At 39.2% G+C, this 20,111-nt stretch overlaps 1 protein-coding gene across 4 annotated transcripts in view; it reads left to right on the forward strand.

Annotated features, from left to right (window-relative positions):
- Positions 1 to 20,111, forward strand: part of INPP4B (inositol polyphosphate-4-phosphatase type II B) — a 708,587-nt gene that overhangs the window by 202,610 nt on the left and 485,866 nt on the right. The gene's annotated exons all lie outside the window — the stretch shown is intronic.

Genomic DNA, 20,111 nt, shown 5'->3' on the forward strand with positions numbered 1-20,111 from the left:
TTTATCCCATTTTCTATTCACATTACAAGTGGGGTACATGTTTATCTGCTTGCTTGTCTGTCATCTGCCCCACCCCCACCCCCTGCCACCAATGTTTCCCATGGGAATATTGGCTCCATGAATGCAGAGAACATGATGCTTTGTTTTAGGGACTCAGTAACTTGTGAGGGATGAATTAAGACAGATGTTCAATACAATGTCACTGGGTTTAGCAAAATTGCGGTTATTGGTTTTATGTGTTTATCTTTTCGGTAGGGATAGATTACAAAACTAAGGCCTGTTCACTCTTCAGTTAGAGGCGTCCACAGTCATAAATCCCCTGAGAATGTAAGAGGAACATAATTTCTCTCTGAGAGTTAAAGTTTCACATGACACCTAATGGATCCCAGTCAAGATGGGAAAATCACTTTAAAGAGGTGAACCGACAAGTGGGATCCAATTGTAAGCTGACTGATGTTCCTACGTTTCTAAGACAGTGTGTGCACAGTGGAAAGACCATGTGAGGAGGCAGAGAGAGGGCGGCTGTCCAAAAGCCAAGGACAAACACTGCAGGAGGAACTGAACCTGCCAGTGCCTGAATATCAGACTTCTAGCCTTCAGAACTGTGAAAAAATAAATTTCTGTTCTTTAAGTCCCTCAGCTATATATCTTATTAGGTAACCTCAGCAAACTAATGCACCATCTAAGAATCAGAGGGAAGTTGGTTATAGTGATGGAGAAAAGACAAGGCAAACCTTGTCAATAACTGTTTAACTATTACTCAAGGAAAGGAGAGCCCAAATAGGCTGTGCCTTCTCATCCCATTGGCAAGACTGTCCGTGCCGGAGAGGAGATGGGTGGAGTCATCAGTCTGTCTTGGCCTGATGCCATCACGTATTCTATTCTTGTATCATGCACAAAACAGATATGGTATAGCACACAGACTTTGAAAGTGGCCCTTGGGATTCACTTCACAGTGTCTGGTGTTCACACCCTTGTGAATGAGATCTCTTTCCGAGAGTTTGCTTGGAACTGGTGTCTTGTTTCTAACCAACAGAACCTTGCTGAAGTGGCTGGTTATACACTATTACATGCATAGAGTATGTCACATTGTATGTACGTTACAAGAGATTTAGGCACCCATCTTGCTTGAGTCTCCTTTGCTAGCTTTGAGAGAGTAAGCAGCTATGTTGGAGGACCCCATCAGGCAAGGAACTGCAGGTGACCTCTGGTGTCTGAGGGCAGCCTCTGGCCAACTGCCTAAAAGACAGTGACACTCTCATTCTTTAGTTGAAGTGTTCAGTTTCACAAAAACTGAATTCTACCAACAGTCTGAGTGAGCTTGAAAGTGGATCCTTCCCCAGTCAGGCCTCGGATGAGACCATGGCTCTGGCCAACACTGTGGTTGCAGCCTTGTGAGACCCAGCAAAACTGTTCCAAGATTCCTGACCTGCAGAAACTCTGAGATAATAAATGTGTGTTTTTTAAAGTCACCTAGTTTCTGGTAATGTTGTTACCTAGCAGTACATAACTAACATACTTGGTTTCGCAAATAAGCCTCATTGTAGGGAAATAATTCACTAGTTAAACCAGCGTTACAGATTCTAGGCCATGTGGTGGTAATTTCTCATTATAAATAAGGAAGCATTCTAAATGTCCATTTTCATACATGGATGTTTGATTACTGGGGAAAATTGGGTTAGTCATGTTTTCATTATTATTCAAGTTTGTATATTCATTATAGTTTTCATTATAGATTGTCATTTTGGTTTTCACTAGGCTCACAAGCTTAGTGGTTATGAGTCAGCTCCTAAGACATAGATATAGCCATTAAATAACAAAACGTGGCTTCATCCAGATACCAAATATTGCTTTGAGGGGTTTCTTTGGACACTGCCCCTGCCTTCTGAATGGGCTTCCTTTCCATATCACCAGATACCAAGAGAGCCTTTTCCTACTGATGTTTCTCTATTCACACTTACATGTTCAGCGTATTTAGTCTAAATGCTTGTGTGTTCCTGGTGTTCCAACCTGCAGAGTAAACACAAGTCTTTATGGGAATTTTTTTTTGTGTGTGTGTGTGTGACAGAGACAAATAGAGAGACAGAGAGAGGGACAGATAGGAATAGATAGGCTGGAAGGGAAAGAGATGAGAAGCATCAATTCTTCGTGGCAACACCTCAGTTGTTCATTGATTGCTTTCTCATATGTGCCTTAACCAGGGCTAGAGCTCCCGCGAGTGAGTGACCCTTGGTCAAGCCAGCAACCTTGGGCTTCTAGCCAGTGACATTGGGCTTCAAGCCAGTGACTTTTGGACTCAAGCCAGTGACCATGGGGTCATGTCTATGATCCCATGCTCAAGCCAACGACACTGCACTCAAGCTGGTGAGCCCACATTCAAGTTGGATGAGCTTGCGTTCAAGCCAGATAAGCCTGTGCTTAAGCCGGCCACCTTGTGGTTTTGAACCTGGGTCCACTGATGCTTTATCTACTGTGCCATTGCCTGGTCAGGCTATGGGAATTAACTAATGTTAGCTATTCTTGACTATAGTTTGAGTAATTGAACTAAAATGACCCAAAGCAGTACTAGCAGGTGACCTGTAACGAGGTAGTTAAATTAGTAGTTGTTTAAATTCAGTGGGTTTTCTCATTTATGGACAATGACTGAAAATGACCACTTTTGTAAAGTTACTAATTGGACTTTCAAAATCAAGGAGCACTTTCTAGCTAATGATAAATAGGGTGAAGAAATACGTGACATGTTTTTCTCATGTTCTTTGTATTCTTCCCAGTGAGAAATTAAAATAGCGTGTGAGAAAACATCAAACCAAAGTATAAAATGCCATTTTTTTTTAAATTTTAATAATTTTATTTTTTTAATGGGGTGACATCAATAAATCAGGATACATATATTCAAAGATAACAAGTCCAGGTTATCTTGTCATTCAATTATGTTGCATACCCATCACCCAAAGTCATATTGTCCTCTGTCACCTTGTATCTTGTTTTCTTTGTGCCCCTCCCCCTCCCCCTTTCCCTTTCCCATTCCCCCCTCTCCCCCGTAACCACCACACTCTTATCAATGTCTCTTAGTTTCACTTTTATATCCCACCTACGATGGAATAATGCAGTTCCTGGTTTTTTCTGATTTACTTATTTCGCTTCGTATCATGTTATCAAGATCCCACCATTTTGCTGTAAATGTTCCGATGATATCATTTCTTATGGCTGAGTAGTATTCCATAGTGTATATGTGCCACATCTTCTTTATCCAGTCATCTATTGACGGGCTTTTTGGTTGTTTCCATGTCCTGGCCACTGTGAACAATGCTGCAATAAACATGGGGCTGCATGTGTCTTGACGTATCAATGTTTCTGAGTTTTTGGGGTATATATCCAGTAGAGGGATTGCTGGGTCATAAGGTAGTTCTATTTTTCAGTTTTTTGAGGAACCACCATACTTTCTTCCATAATGGTTGTACTACTTTACATTCCCACCAACAGTAGATGAGGGTTCCTTTTTCTCCACAGCCTCTCCAACATTTGCTATTACCTGTCTTGCTAATAATAGCTAATCGAACAGGTGTGAGGTGGTATCTCATTGCAGTTTTGATTTGCATTTCTCTAATAGCTAAAGAAGATGAGCATCTTTTCATATATCTCTTGGCCATTTGTATTTCTTCATGGGAGAAGTGTCTGTTCATATCCTCTTCCAATTTTTTTATTGGATTGTTTGTTTGCTGTTGAGTTTTATGAGTTCTTTGTATATTTTGGATATTAGGCCCTTATCTGAGCTGTTGTTTGAAAATATCATTTCCCATTTAGTTGGCTTTCTGTTTATTTTGTTATCAGTTTCTCTTGCTGAGCAAAACTTCTTAGTCTGATGTAGTCCCATTCGTTAATTTTTGCCTTCACTTCTCTTGCCTGTGGAGTCAAATGCATAAAATGCTCTTTAAAACCCAGGTCCATGAGTTGAGTACCTATGTCTTCTTCTATGTACTTAATTGTTTCAGGTCTTAAGTTTAGATCTTTGATCCATTTTGAGTTAATTTTTGTACAGGGGGAGAGACTGTAGTCCAGTTTCATTCTTTTGCATGTGGCTTTCCAGTTTTCCCAGCACCATTTATTGAAGAGGCTTTCTTTTCTCCATTATGTGTTGTTGGCCCCTTTATCAAAAATTATTTGACTATATATATGTGGTTTTATTTCTGGACTTTCTATTCTGTTCCATTGGTCTGAGTGTCTATTTTTCTGCCAATACCATGCTGTTTTGATTGTCGTGGCCCTATAATAGAGTTTGAAGTCAGGTATTGTAATGCCCCCAGCTTCATTCCTTTTCTTTAGGATTGCTTTGGCTATTCGGGGTTTTTTATAGTTCCATATAAATCTAATGATTTTTTGCTCTATTTCTTTAAAAAATGTCATTGGAAGTTTGATGGGAATTGCATTAAATTTGTATATTGCTTTGGGTAATATAGCCATCTTGATTATATTTATTCTTCCTAGCCAAGAACAAGGTATATTCTTCCATCTCATTATATCTTTTTCGATTTCCCTTAACAATGGTTTATAGTTTTCATTATATAAGTCCTTTACATTCTTTGTTATGTTTATTCCTAAGTATTTTTTTTGTTGTTGTTGCAATCGTGAAGGGGATTATTCTTTTGAGTTCGTTCTCAATTGTTTCATTGTTGGCATATAGAAAGGCTATTGACTTCTGTATGTTAATTTTGTATCCTGCGACATTACTGTATTGGCTTAGTGTTTCTAGTAGTCTTTTTGTGGATTCTTTGGGGTTTTCGATGTATAGGATCATATCATCTGCAAAAAGTGATCCCTTTACTTCTTCTTTTCCGATATGGATGCCTTTTATTTCTTTGTCTTGTCTGATTGCTCTGGCTAGAACCACTAGTACCACATTAAATAAGAGTGGAGAGAGTGGACAACCCTGTCTTGTTCCTGATTTAAGAGGGAAAGCCTTCAGTTTTGTGCCATTTAGTATGATGTTAGCTGATGGTTTATCATATATGGCCTTTATCATGTTGAGATATTTTCCTTCTATACCCATTTTGTTGAGAGTCTTAAACATAAAATTGTGTTGTATTTTATCGAAAACCTTTTCTGTGTCTATTGATAAGATCATGTGGTTTTTGTTCTTTGTTTTGTTGATATGGTGTATTACGTTAACCGTTTTACGTATGTTGAACCATCCTTGAGATTCTGGGATGAATCCCACTTGATCATGATGTATTATTTTTTTAATATGTTGTTGTATTCGATTTGCTAGTATTTTGTTTAGTATTTTAGCATCTGTATTCATTAGAGATATTGGTCTGTAGTTTTCTTTTTTTGTGCCATCCTTGCCTGGTTTTGGTATGAGGGTTATGTTGGCCTCATAAAATGTGTTTGGAAGTATTGCTTCTTCTTCAATTTTTTGGAAGACTTTCAGTAGAATAGGAACCAAGATTTCTTTGAATGTTTGATAGAATTCGCAGGTATAGCCATCAGGGCCTGGACTTTTATTTTTGGGGAGGTTTTTAATGTTTTTTTCTATTTCTTCTTTACTAATAGGTCTGTTTAGGCTTTCTGCTTCTTCTTGACTCAGTCTAGGAAGGTTGTATTGTTCTAGGAATTTATCCATTTCTTCTAGGTTGTTGAATTTAGTGGCATAAAGTTTTTCATAGTATTCTACAATAATTCTTTGTATATCTATGGTGTCCGGGGTGATTTCTCCTCATTCGTTTTGGATTTTGTTTATATGAGTTCTTTCTCTTTTTTCCTTAGTAAGTCTTGCCAAGGGTTTGTCAATTTTGTTGATCTTTTCAATGAACCAGCTCCTTGTTCTATTAATTTTTTCTATAGTTTTTCTGTTCTCTAATTCATTTATTTCTGCTCTGATTTTTATTATCTCCTTTCTTCGGCTAGTTTTGGGTTTTCTTTGTTCTTCTTTTTCTAGTTCCTTAAGGTGGGAAGTTAAGTGGTTCACTTGGGCTCTCTCTTGTTTGTTCATATATACCTGAAGTGATATGAACTTCCCTCTTATCACTGCTTTTGCTGCATCCCATAGATTCTGATATGTCGTATTGTCATTTTCATTAGTCTGTATATATCTTTTGATCTCTGCACTTATTTCTTCTTTGACCCATTCATTTTTTAAAAGTATGTTGTTTAGTTTCCACATTTTTGTGGGATTTTTTTCCTCTTTTTTGCAATTGAATTCTAGTTTCAAGGCTTTATGATCAGAAAATATGCTTGGTACAACTTCGATTTTTCTGAATTTGCTGATGTTGTTTTTGTGGCCCAACATATGGTCAATTCTTGAGAATGATCCATGTACACTGGAGAAAAATGTATACTCAATCACTTTGGGATGAAATGTCCTGTAGATGTCTATCATATCCAGGTGCTCTAGTGTTTTGTTTAAGGCCACTATGTCTTTGTTGATTCTCTGTTTGGATGACCGATCTAGAGCCGTCAGCGGTATATTGAGGTCTCCAAGTATGATTGTATTTTGTCAGTTTTTGTTTTAAGATCAATAAGTAGCTGTCTTGTATATTTTGGTGCTCCTTGGTTTGGTGCATATATATTAAGAATTGTTATGATATATAACAATTCATTGTTATGATATATAACACTTGATTCAGTGTCCCCTTAGCCATTATGAAATGGCCATTTTTGTCTCTGAGTACTTTTGCTGTCTTGCAGTCAGCATTATCAGATATGAGTATTACTACACCTGCTTTTTTTTGGATGTTATTTGCTTGGAGTATTGTTTTCCAGCCTTTCACTTTGAATTTGTTTTTATCCTTGTTACTTAGATGAGTTTCCTGTAGGCAGCATACAGTCGGCTTTTCTTTTTTAATCCATTCTGCCACTCTGTGCCTTTTTATTGGTGAGTTTAATCCATTTACATTTAGTGTAATTATTGACACTTGTGAGTTCCCTATTGCCATTTTATATCTTGCTTTCTGTTAGTTTTGTGTCTTGTTTGATCCTTCTCTTTCATTTTTCTATCTTTTGTTTTTATTTGGTTGTATTACATACATCTTTCCTCTGTTGCTATCTCTTTTATCTCATGTTCTTCTGTGGTGGTTTTTTCTTTGGTGGTTACCTTTGAGTAATGAAAAGGGTCCTTACCCTGTTCATTGTAGCGAACTATTTTGTGAGTACTTTTGCACTCCATCGTCCTTTGCTACTGTCAATCTCCATCTTCTCCCCCTCTTTCTTTTTGTTGTTGTCACAGTTTAAATTTGGCTTTATTGTGTTCTTCTTGGAGCTTTTACTTGTGGCTCTGTTTTTTTTTTGTTCTTTGTATATGATCGGAGAACCCCCTTTAGTAATTCCTGGAGTGGGGGTTTTCTGATGATAAATTCCCTCATCTTTTCTGTATCTGTGAATGTTTTTATTTCTCCTTCATATTTGAAGGATAGCTTTGATGGGTATAGTATTCATGGCTGAAAGTTCCTCTCTTTCAGGACTTTAAATATTGGGGTCCACTCTCTTCTAGCTTGTAGAGTTTCTGTTGAGAAATCTGATGATAATCTATTGGGCCTTCCTTTATATGTTGTATTCTTCTTTTCCCTGGCTGTCTTGAGAATTTTTTCTTTGCTGTTGATTTGTGTCAATTTCATTATGATATGCCTTGGAGTAGGTTTGTTGGGGTTAAGAAAACTCGGAGTTCTGTTTGCTTCTTGAACTTGAGGCATTAGTTTTTTCCACAGGCTTGGGAAGTTCTCATCTATTATTTGTTTGAGTATGTTCTCCATTCCATTTTCTCTCTCTTCTCCCTCTGATATACCTATTATTCTTATGTTATTTATTTTGATGGAGTCAGATAATTCCTGTAGGGCAATCTCATTTTTTTAAATTTTTGAGTCTCTTTCTACTTTTCTCTGTTGTGCCTCAAGTTGCTTGTCTTCTATTTCACTAATCCTCTCTTCTATCTGACCTGTTTTATTAACTAAGCTTATTACTTTGTTTTTCAGCTCGTGAATTGAGTTTTTCATCTCTGTTTGATTTGTTTTTATAGTTTCAATTTCCTTGGTAATATATTCTTTGTGTTCATTGAGTTGTTTTCTGAGCTCCCTAAATTGCCTTTTTGTGTTTTCTTGTATATCTCGGAGGATTTTTAGGATTTCTATCTTGAATTGTCTGTCATTTAGCTCCAAGGTTTCCAATACATTAAATTTTTTCTCCATAGATTTTTCCTCATCTAGCTGTGTTACCTCTCTTTCTTTTGTATCCATGATATTCGATTTTTCTTCCTTAATGGCATCTGAGGGTGGTTTTGTTGATAGTATTAATGAGATTTAATTAAGAATGAAAAGTTAAAAAAATAAAAAATTGAAAAGTTGTTTTTTTAAAAAAAATTAATAATAAAATAAAGAAAAATAAAATAAAATAAAAACTTAAAAAAAAGGAAATTATTCCCCCCCTCCTTTTTTCCTCTCCTCTCCTCTCCCCTCTTTCTTGAGAAAATCTTGTGGTGAACTGTGAATTATAACAAACAATGCCTGTAATGGAGGGCCTTAATTGGGGAAAAGTAATAAAGGGGCAAAAAAAAAAAAAAAGAAAAAAAAGAAAAAAAAGAAAAAAAAAAGAAAAAAGAAGGGGTATGGACCCACAAAAAGCAAATAAGGAAAAAATTTGGGTCAAGAATAAAATGATTTGCTTTTAGGTGTTGGTTGTCTAAGAGTTATGATGAGAGGAATAAGAGGGAAACAGAAAAATGGGGGGACAAGTCAAAAAATTACTATTGTGTTTAGTGGAACAAGAACTAGATAAAATGGAGAGCCAGGGATGGGAACACTGCTAGTGAGGTAAAAAGGTGAAATAAAAAAACCCCAAAATGCTAAAAACATAAGTTTGAGTCCCAGATAAGATAATTTGTTTGTTATTGAGGTTTGAATGAGAGGAGATGTAAAGAAGAAAGGAAGAAACTAATATAGAGGGAGAAAAGAAAGAGAGAGAGAGAAAAAAAGAGGGAACCAGTAAAAGAAGAAAAAAGAAAAAAGAGAGAGAGAGAGAGTTAAGGGTTTTGGAGTGCAACCCTCATATAGAGAAAGGAAGAGGAGAGAAAAGATAATGGGAGATGTAACACTTATGGGTAGTGTAGTTCAAGAAGAGGAGAGAGTAAGACCGGCAGAGAGTTAATCGGCCAAATTGGAGGAGGAAAAAAAATATCAAGAATGAAGAGAAGAGAAACAAACAAACAAATATAATAAAATGGGATAGGTTATAAAGTCTGCAGATTATTCTTGATTTTGAGAGGTTATCTTCTTGCTTTTTCTTTTCTCTCCCTCTTCCTGGTCAGTGACTCTGTACCCCGGGTTCTGCCCCTTTGGCACACTCAAGTAGAGGTTTGCAGTTGATAAGTCTCTATGGCAATGTCATGTATTGTGCTTTAGTCTCGTTGGCAGTGGAGGCTCATTAGCATTTATAGGCACCGATAGTGAGAGAGTCCATGTTCCTGGAGCCTCTCTCCTAGTTTTTCCTTCCTCAATTAGTAGCCTGATAATCCAGCTATGGGGTTGCTGCTGCCTCTGCCTGGATAGTAAGAGGCTCAAAGAGCTGGCAACTCCCCACTCTATTCCCACACAGCACAGGGCTCTGGGTAAGGCTCAGTCAGTCAGAGCTGCTAGCATAATCAGGCGGGGTTTCCACGCACTCAAAGACCTCTGGCTCTGCCACTCTGTTCGGTAACACAGGCGGACGCCCACTTCTGGGGTGCTAGGAGGAAACTCTCACTCACTATCTGCGCGCGCAGACCAGGATATCCGGCCAGCAGTCTCACGCTGTGAGTGAAACCCCCAACCTCATGGAAAAGTTGCAGCGTTGGAATTGGCTCTCGCTCCGTCCCCGTGCGCGGCTTTTGCAAGGCGCTGGGGCATCCCGAGATTCCGCTTTGGCCCACATAAAGGCCCCTGATTCTGCCCCTCTGTGCGATAACACGGGCGCGCACTGCCGAGGCACTCGGAGGAATCTCTCGCTCAGTATCTGCGCGCGCAGACCAGGATATGAGGCCGGCCGCGTTTTCCTCTGAGTGCAACCCCCACCAGCACGGAAAATTTCCACCGTTGGAATTAGTTCTCACTCCCTCCCGTGCACAGCTTACCCAGGGCGCTGGGGCTGCCCAGAGATTCTGCTTTCGGCCCACAGAAAGGCCTCTGACTCTGCCTCTCTGTGGGGTAACACGGGCACCCACTCCCGGGGCTTAGGAAGAAATCCTTCGCCCACTAACTGCGCATGCGCCAACCAGGAGATCGGGTAAAATGGCTGCCCCGCTTGTCTTTCTTTGTTTGGGTTTGGCGCGAGTGTTAGCTTGTATTGCCCGGGTTGCCACAGGATCAGTTTTTCCTCGGCTTGGATCTCCGTGCCACAGCCTGGTTCGGCTATTTGTGCCGCAGCCTGGATCTATTCACCCCCTTTGCCCGCCTCAGTTTCTATATTCACAGTTACCAGAGAAAGCCGCCCTGTTTAGGTTAGTGAGGAGGGCGGAGCATTTCTTACTCCCTTTTTCCTTCGGGGTTTGGTTATATATTTAGCCAATTTTTCACTCGACCATACCTTTGGGTGTATTGCGAAGCATCTGGAGGCTCCAAGTATAGGTTTTTCTGTTTCTGGTTGAAGATCTTGTTGAGTTTTGGGGGAGATTTATCGGTATCGCTTCCTACCCCTCCATTACTCTGACGTCATCTCCAAAAAATGCCATTTTTATATTTGGGTTTTACTCTTCCTTGAGCAAGTGTTACTGAATCTAAGCTATTTAATACTTAGAGCACTTATTGGATCACTGTGATGGATAAGGCTCTGTGTCAGCTACCCTGGGGCATCCATACTAGATAAGCGAAATGTGATCCCTGGTCCCAATGACAAGAAATAAAAAGGGACACATTGCTTCTTGTGCCTCCGTATGTATTCCCCTAGAAGTATTCTGAACAACTCAATTTTTCACAGGACCACACATTCTCCTACCTCATCCGTCTGGGCCCATTTTTGCTCCCAGATGTTCCCTAGGCTTACTTCTGTCCATTCATCACAACTAGCTCAGGTGGTACTTTTTGGGAGATGTCTTCTCCAACCATTCCTTTGTCTAAGGCTGGGTTAGGTGCCCACGCCATTCTGTGCCCTCCATGACCGAGGGATGGCAAACCCACACTACACCACTTCCGATGCCCCATTGCAGTTTCCCTTGTCTTTCTCCTTCCTGCTCCTGTAGTGGCATCCTTCTCTCCATTCCAGACAGAAGGGTGGCTGCTCACCCTCCCACACGCATACATGGGTGTATATATAGTACATATCGTGTATGCACGTGAACGCATAAATAGATACAAATGCATAAATTCCTTATACATCTTACAGGCATAAAGATGGCATATGACTTACCAATATAAAATATGCAAAGTCCTATTAAATCCCACACAGTCAGCTTCTCAAATAAAGCATGTTATGTTTGAATCGTTCCCTCTACCTGTAGGTAAAGAGTCTGGATTTAGATCTGCTATTTCTGTCGCAGCAGGTGTGGAGGGAGAAGTGTTACTCTGCAGTGCCAACCTTGCGTGTGATCCTGAGTTACAAGTGCTGCTTTCATTTTAAAAGATTTAAGTGGAGACAGAGTCAGAGAGAGACAGGTGGGCATGTTAGAGATTAGGTGAATGGCCCTCAAAGTGACTTTTGTGATGTTCTCTTTCCATGGGTGGCATAAGTTATGCCTCTCTTTTAAAGATTTGGTATTTCTGCTTTAAGTTATCTGTGTTTTATTATCCTCATTGCTAACAGATTTTTCTCTTGTTATTTCTTTTGATGTATTATTCTCATCTGGATTCCTTGTACAAATAAGAAAGTTCAAGGCATATCGAGTGAAATAATTGGTCTTAATGTAGAAGCCAATCCCAAGATCTTACTGAATACCTTGCACAATGTCAAGGTGAAAGAAAAACTTTTATTTAAAGAAACTCTTTATTTCAAATGTAAGGGCAGCTTATCATTGAGCTTAGAAGATGGCATTTCCAAAGGCTAACCACTTTTATTTCTGCCCTTTCCTATTCTGGATCATTTTTCTACTAGAATGTCGTCCTAATATGTCAGGGATTTTAGCTTGCTTTGTTCACTGCTCTATCCTAGCGCCCAGCAAATGCCTGGTACGTATTAGAAGCTCAGTAGGTATCTGTTAAATAAACAAATTTGCCCCGGCTAGGTACTGAATGGGACCGAGTGGTTACATGTGGACCATTAGGGCCATCATTTTAAGTCATAAATGATGTTCAGGCTAGTTAAAAAATAATTGAGCTCTTATTCTATAACTCAATGCATTTGCAACAGCCATGAGGGCACAGGCAGAGAGATTCAGTTTCTTAAATGTAACATGGGTGCACACAGTATGTCGTTTTGCATATAGCACCTTGAATTATTGGAGCAGCTAGGTAGGTGATATACAGAACAGCTACCACAGGGTCAGGGGTGTAATGGTAGAGCATAGTTATCATTGGCTTCATTTTTGAGGACATGGCAGCCAAGATGTTGGGCTTGTATTAGTTCTGTTTTCATTCCAGCTTTCCCTGCAGGATCTGTGTTGAAATCGACGTGAGTTTGAAGCAGAGGATAGTGGCTGAGAATACTAATACTTATTGAGTGTTTCTTATATGCCATCTCTGTCCTAAGCTCTTTATACTCGTTATATGTAATGCTGACAGAAGCTCTGTGAATTAGCTATTGTGATCACTCCACCTTTTTGATGAGGAAATAGAGACTCAGAGGTGTTTATGTTATTATTATATGGTTATGTTATTATCTTTTACTGTAGGACTTTTAAATTCATAACAGAGCAGCAATAGAACTGTGTTCGAAAGGCATTACAGTCCGGTGGAGAAGGTAGATGGTTGGTAGAAAACCTTGATTCAGTTTACTAATTGTGTTCGCCTTCCAGCCTACTCAGGGTCTTAGTCATCTCATCTGTGACATGAGAATAGGTCTTCAAACTCCTCTGCAGTTTTTTTTTTTTTTTTTTTTTTTAGGTTGCTATCATTCTCATTTTGATTTTCTCCTTGAGTGATTCCATCTATCGTTTTCATCCAATGGCAATGCTTATTGTTGTCCTTTTCTTTCCATATCCTTCCCCTTTTCTGGCCTCTCATTGTGACTCTGCTATACAGTGGGTCAGACGGAATTTGGGGCTGAACTAAGAGCCAAAATAACAAGGCTTCCGCTTCCTAAGGGAAACCGTATTCCACAGTCAATTTCTCTTCTTTTGACCCTTATCAGAGTTGAAAGTTTTTCAGCTGAATTAAGGATTAACAAGGCTATTGTTGGATGGCTTGAGGCTCTCAGAGCTAGCCAGATGTCACTTTGGAAAACTGTGTTATACTTTCCACTAACACTACATTTCCACCTAGTCATTCATTCATTTATTCATTCATTCATCCGGCTATGTAACATTTAGTGACTCCTGCCTGTCTGGAGACAGTGCCATCGTAGATCACAATGAGTGTCACTTTCCTTATGTCCAGGGAACTGTACCGCTGAAGGCAGGAGACCTCTGTACAACTTAACAAACAGAACCTTCCACAGCGTGCAGTGGCGAGTGCTCATTATTACGAGGATATGAGAAAGCTCACTACATTCTGATTCCAAGAGGCAGGGAAGCCCTTCTTGAGGAGAGGTTATTTAAGTTGTTCTTGACGATTTTAAAGAGTACTAGATGCTGGTGATTTTCTGTTCCCAGTGACAATGCCACGGAAGGTGATGCGAGAACACAGTATCTCAGGATTAGCCCTCATCTCTTGTGCTTTAAGGCACATTCTCCAGCCAGGGTGAGGGTGAGAGTTACTGCAGAGGCAGCATCTAATGCCAGGAGGGCCTGTCCGTCACGTCCACACGAGAGAGAAAATCACTGCGCAGGGTGCTGAAGAACGGAAGGCCAAGAAAGGCGGTGGCGATGTGGGAAACCTTGGCCTAGACAGACTGGAGAAGCCGTTTCTGAATCTCCATCCCCTTGAGGGCTCTTTGTGGGTTGATTTTTACTGCTTTTCCCCTTTATAACAGTTCATTGTGCTTGCAGTTTCCACATATATGCTTGGCTGGCCAACCCACGGAGCATTCGCCCCACTTCTAGTCACTAGGCGGCGTGTACATACGGAGCCCTCCACCGCAGTCAGCAAGAGGAGGCACAGGGCGCTAGAGGGGCAGTGCCCCAGGTGACGTTACTACCATCCATCGTTTCTGTGATAAGGAGCTCGGTACCGGGGCTGGCATTTCTATTTCCCTTCCTCCTGCAGGAGCAGAGTCTTTGGGGGAAGATGGCAGTAGGTGTAGGCAGCTTTGGGGGAAGGAGGGCCACACCTGTGTGACCCACCTAAACCAACCAGCCCTCCCTGCCTCTGTAATTCTTTAAAATATAGCTGACCCTGGAATGACATAGGTTTGAACTGCGCAGGTCCACTGAAATGTGGATTTTTTTTTTCAATAAATACTGTAATTGTATTTTCTCTTATAATTTCCTTAATGACATTTTCTTTCTCTAGCTTTATTATAAGAATATAGCAAATAATGCATATGGCATACAAAATTTGTGTTCATCAACTGTGTTATCAGAAAGGTTTCCTGTCAACAGTAAAATGGTTAGATTTTGGAGGAGTCAAAAACTATACATGAATTTTCAGTTGGGGTGTCAGTGCCCTAACCCTGACATTATTCAAGATTCAACTGTACATTTAAGCATATCTCTATATTACATATAATATATAAATATAAACTATAATATAAATGCATAATATATACTATACCATTATATAATATATGATAAATATATAATTTATATTATACAATATAATATAATAATATAGTATATACCATATTAGATAGTACTACTCACAAAAGTTAGGGGATATTTCAAAATGAATATGAAGCAATAAAGTATCCCCTAATTTTTGTGAGCAGTATATAGTATGTAATGTATTATGTAACATATAATATATAATTATATAATATATAAATGTGTATATATGCATGCATATATATATATTTGCATTTATGAGTTCCTGTTTAATGCTTGCCAGTCATTCATTGAGTATTTACTAAGTGCCAACCATGGTACTCACAAGCATGGGAGGTGAGCTTCATTTTCTAACTTTTACAATGGAGAAAAGATAGATACAGGTACAGGAAGTATAAAAATCTAGTCTTAGATTAGAGGGTTAATAAGAGAAAGAGTGGGAACCCTTTCACCCAGATAAAAGATTTCATAGTTAAAAAAAAACTCATTCCTGGCCATTGGCTCAGTGGTAGAGCATCAACCTGGGTTGTAGAAGTCCCAGGTTTGATTTCTGGTCAGGGCATACAGGACAAGTGACCATCTGCTTCTCCACCCCTCCCTTGCTCTCTCTCTCTTTCTCTCTCTCTCTCTCTTCCCCTTCCACAGCCATGGCTTGAATTGTTTGAGCAAGTTGACCCCCGAGTGCTGAGCATGGCTCCATGGCCTGCCTCAGGCAATAAAAATAGTTCGGTTGCTGAGCAACAGAGCAGTGGCTCCTGATAGCAGAGCATCATCTGGTAGGGAACTTGCTGGGGGGCTCCTGGTCGGGGCACATGTGGGAGTCTGTCTCTCTGCCTTCCTGCCTCTCACTTAATTTTTTAAAAAAATCTCAAATCACTAAGTGCCTTCTTCTTTCTCTGAATCCATTCTAATCCTATGAACAGAGGAGCAGAGACAGTCTTTCTATGTAAATAATAATCACATGGAGATTTCTTAGTGACCTGTGCTTTTGCTGGAACACAGTGTTGTAATTGTGAGAGACAATATTGTATCTTGTTGTCTTTCCAACTTCCCACCAACTCCTTGACTGCCCCATTTTTATGCCAACATCAACGTAACTTCTCACTTATTTCTGGAGAAACCTTAAGCAGTGGAGATACTCAGTTGCTACCTCTTGCTCTCAGACCTTCCTGTATGCCAGTGCCCAGAACTACTCTGGAGATGAGGCAGCATACTCTCCTTACTACTCCAGCTGTTGTACAGAATTTTATGTGCCAGTGACATAGAGCTTTTTAGATCTAGTTGAATTCAACAACAAGGCAGTATGACAGGCAATCTTCAAAGACTGAAAGGGCTTTGGGAAGAGAAGGTAAAATTAATGGAACCTACTACTGATAATCCAAGAAAACTAAATCTTTACTGTTGACTGACTGAAGCAGTGATAACACAACTGAAGAATGTAGGAAATGGCTATATATTTTCAAATTTATTTTAACAGCCTGGTAGAAACCAAGAAAGCACTTTATTCATTCACTTATTCAATTAGTTAATATTTACTACATGTTTTCTACAATATATATCAGGTACTATATATTAACACAGCCTTTACAAATATCACTTGGCTAAAATATCTGTCTATGTTTTCTTTAGCTACCTTGTGTTTACTTTTGAAATGATCTAATTTGAATTACCTCTTTGCCATACCCTTTGTCAAAACCATCAGGGTATCATTTTATTTAGTTCCATGGCCGTTACTCAAACTTACTTTTCCACAGGCTCTGTATTCATTCTCTAGAAAGGTGTGAAACAATGCTTCTTTGACTTTTTTATTGCAAGGAAATAATTATGCTCCTTATGCAAGAACTAAAAAAGACTGAGCACCTGTGATAAGAATGGAGAGTTGTGATTCGATAAAACTCATGACAAAGTTTCTTAGGCATTTTATGATTATATATCTTTATTATTGGCCTACTTTAAACCTAAATGCTAATCAGCATATGTGAATAAAGGTTAGGTATCTTCTTTTACATAACCAAATCAAAACTTACTCTGGGTGACCGGTTGGTGGGGTGAGAAGTCAAGGTGTGGGGTCACAATGATGACTCAGAGGGAGGAAGAACAGGAAGGACAATGAGGCGATAGGTGGGCATGGGGAGTTGAAGCTTTCTGAATGCATAATAGTTTTCCAAGGAGGGGTGCCCAGGCCCCCTCATCTTCCCCTCTCCACCTGCTGCCCCACTTGGCACTCTTCCATTTCTGGGAGACAGCAAAGGACTGAGTGAGGACTTCGGGAATCTTTGGATCGGTGGGGCTGGACTAGTGAACGGAACCAGTTTTAATGGGGACCAGGTAGAAAACAGGGAGGGGGCAGTTATAAGGTGCAACTTTAGAATAAGAGAGAAGATCTGATAAGGAACTTGGAATTGTTATAGGTTGGAAGAGGATATGTCGTGTGTGTGTGTGTAATGAGATATAGAGAAGAGAAATGAAGCCTGAAATGAAAGAAGTATAATTTATGAACAATTAGGTGTGTGTGCTACAGTGTAGGCGGCAGGTGGTGTAATCTACAATGAAAAGTTCGTCTGAGGTCTGTGTAAGCATTTATTTATATGCAGAAATGTTGGAGTGACATACTGTTTAAAAATTGCTCATATGTTTCTTCCTCTTCTTTTTTGAAGTAAGGTTTACAATGACTCAATCATAGATCATTTTCTAGGGGTTGGGCATCCAGCTCATGATCAATGCAGGGAACTTGTGGTCAATTGTAGGGTGCTGAGTCTTCCCTCTCCTGTCAAATTATCTCAAAATTATTTCTACTAAACTTTCAGTTTGTATGTTATCCCCCCCAAATTATGACACATTAATAAATGTTATTGCTATGACTTCATAATGAAAAAAAATTTGCAGTAGAATATTAATTAATTTTCACAATGTATTGAAAATTTTCAATGGATAAAACAGCAAGTGTAATGAGGGCTCTAACTTAATTTTCAAATGAGTATTCAGGGATTTAAAAGAAAAGGGGGAGCAAGCAGTGTGGCCCCTGGGATGTGGTTGTTTCACAAGGGAATGCATTAATGTCATTGAAAATTGCTTCATTATTTGGTTTGAAACAGAATACGTAAAGAAGCGATTTTCATTTCTGTCTGTTCTTTCACCGACACTAAAAACTGATGTGACTCCTTTAGCATGTATTGGAGTTCCCTATGGGAGATACAAGCTAGTTTTTTTCTGAGTTTTATTGATTCCCTACTTTTTTCTACATTGGAGGGGGAGGGTGAGAGAGTGTTCTTGATTCTTATACCTAGGTCCTCACCCAGAGTAATAAATCATCTTTTGGAGTGGGAGGGAAAAATTATCTCAGTTTTATTTTCCTACCTTTGTACTTCTTGTATATAGACAATATATGTTTGAAAGGCAGCATTTGTTAAATATATATAAATAAAATGCATACGTGTATTTTTAGTGGATTGCAGCACTGTATTCTTGAGTGGTGAAAGGAAAACATCTTTCCTCTTCTGTGTTGACCTGTGTTTTACAGGAAAGCTTTTCAGGAAAGAAAGCACATTTTCCATAAGCTACAGAATACCAGAATGTGAATTTGGATGTTGGTGCTGACTTTGCCATTCATCGCAGAATACTATCCTCATTTCTTTTTTAAGAGTTGCCTACATTTTAAGGAAATTTTTGTGATTATCTAGCAGAGAAAGGAAGCAACCACCAGCACAGCGTCATGGTCAGAGTAGAGATCCAGTTATAGACCAGCTGGTTTCAGCCCTGGCCCTTCAGCTCAGTGTCACCCATCTGTAAAGTAGGTGCGATTACAATGCTCACTGTATAACGTTGGTTGTTATGCAAATTGATTGATTTGATATTTATAAAGCACTTAGAACAGATTTGGCACATAGCACTGTGGGGTTGTTAATAAATAAGTGTGTGTACATCACTCCTTGATGGATTGGGAATATAGTTAAGCACACAGAGGAATATATGTAAAGGCAATCAAAATTCATGCTTCTTTGCAGTGGTAGTTATTTTTGCATATTCATAGGCTATTAATTTTTTCCCTATGTCATCTTTTTGTAGCTCTTTGATGCTGATGTCCCAGAAACTTCTGTTTCTCTCTTTTTTTCTTTTTGAATTTGCTACATATTGTAAAATCCAAATATGGTAGATGGTTTACAGTGCCACATAAGAAAGACTTTTTTCCAATTGCATTTTCATCAGGCAAGCCTCCCTGCTGGGGGGAATAAATGGGTAGGGCATTGCTCTGAAATGGATATTCTCTGTTCCTGAAGGCTATAGAATGGAAGAAACACTGGCTAGAATTACCCTTCACTTTTTCCAAATGTAAGGTCAACATTGAAATAAGTAAAAGAAGACTCTGTAGTTTCCTCTTTCCTTCTTGCCACCTAGTTGCCAGCCGGAATTTATATGACATGAGGACAGAATTTGTGTGTGTGTGTGTGTGTGTGTGTGTGTGTGTGTGTGTGTGTGTGTGTCAGTCCTCTGTGATGGAAAAAAAATTCTTTCTTATTCATGCCCAAATACAGACTAAATATGTAGGTGCTATATTAAAATAATTAATTTGCTATCTCATACATCAAATTTTATTTATAAGTTTGAAGGGAAATATTACAACATTTTATTTATAAGTTCTAGTTTCAGCAAAACAGTGACATTTACAAAGGTCAAGACTACTGACCTCTAAGTGTTAATAATCCTTTCACAGCTACCACAGTAGATTGTTCTATATGCCTATAAAATGTTGCTTAGAGTGACTGGATTTTCACCTACTGAGAAGTTCAAAATGATCTATTTGATATTTTTTTTCCAACTGGAAAGCAGTTCTGCCTCAATCCCAGGAGTTCTGAATTGTATCCTGAACTATGTCCCATCAAACAGTATCATCGTTAGCAGCTATACTTATATTTGTGATTATCTAACAAGATTCTGAATGCATTCCTTCTGCTCTTGATATATCAATGAGTGGAAGGTGACCATTTTTTTTTCTTCTTTGAGGTGTGCCACTTTTGAGTATTTTTGGAAAAATACCTTAAGTGTTTAGTTTTCATTGACTTCTTTGGGACACTTGAATATTGCCTGACAGTAAGGAGAGAGAAAGGAAGCTATGATGGTAGCAATGAAATCTAAGAAGGGAGTCCTTGCTTTATTTCTTCCTCTAGTTCAGCAGTTCTCAACCTGTGGGTCGCGACCCCGGCGGGGGTCGAATGACCAAAACACATGGGTCGCCTAAAGCCATCGGATAATACATATTTATTATACATTTTTAAATAAAATATATATTTCCTATGGCTTTAGGCGACCCCGCTGGGGTCACGACCCACAGGTTGAGAACTGCTGCTCTAGTTACTGCTTCAAC

This window comes from Saccopteryx bilineata, chromosome 1, assembly GCF_036850765.1.
Source record: "Saccopteryx bilineata isolate mSacBil1 chromosome 1, mSacBil1_pri_phased_curated, whole genome shotgun sequence".
NCBI classification, from domain to species: domain Eukaryota; kingdom Metazoa; phylum Chordata; class Mammalia; order Chiroptera; family Emballonuridae; genus Saccopteryx; species Saccopteryx bilineata.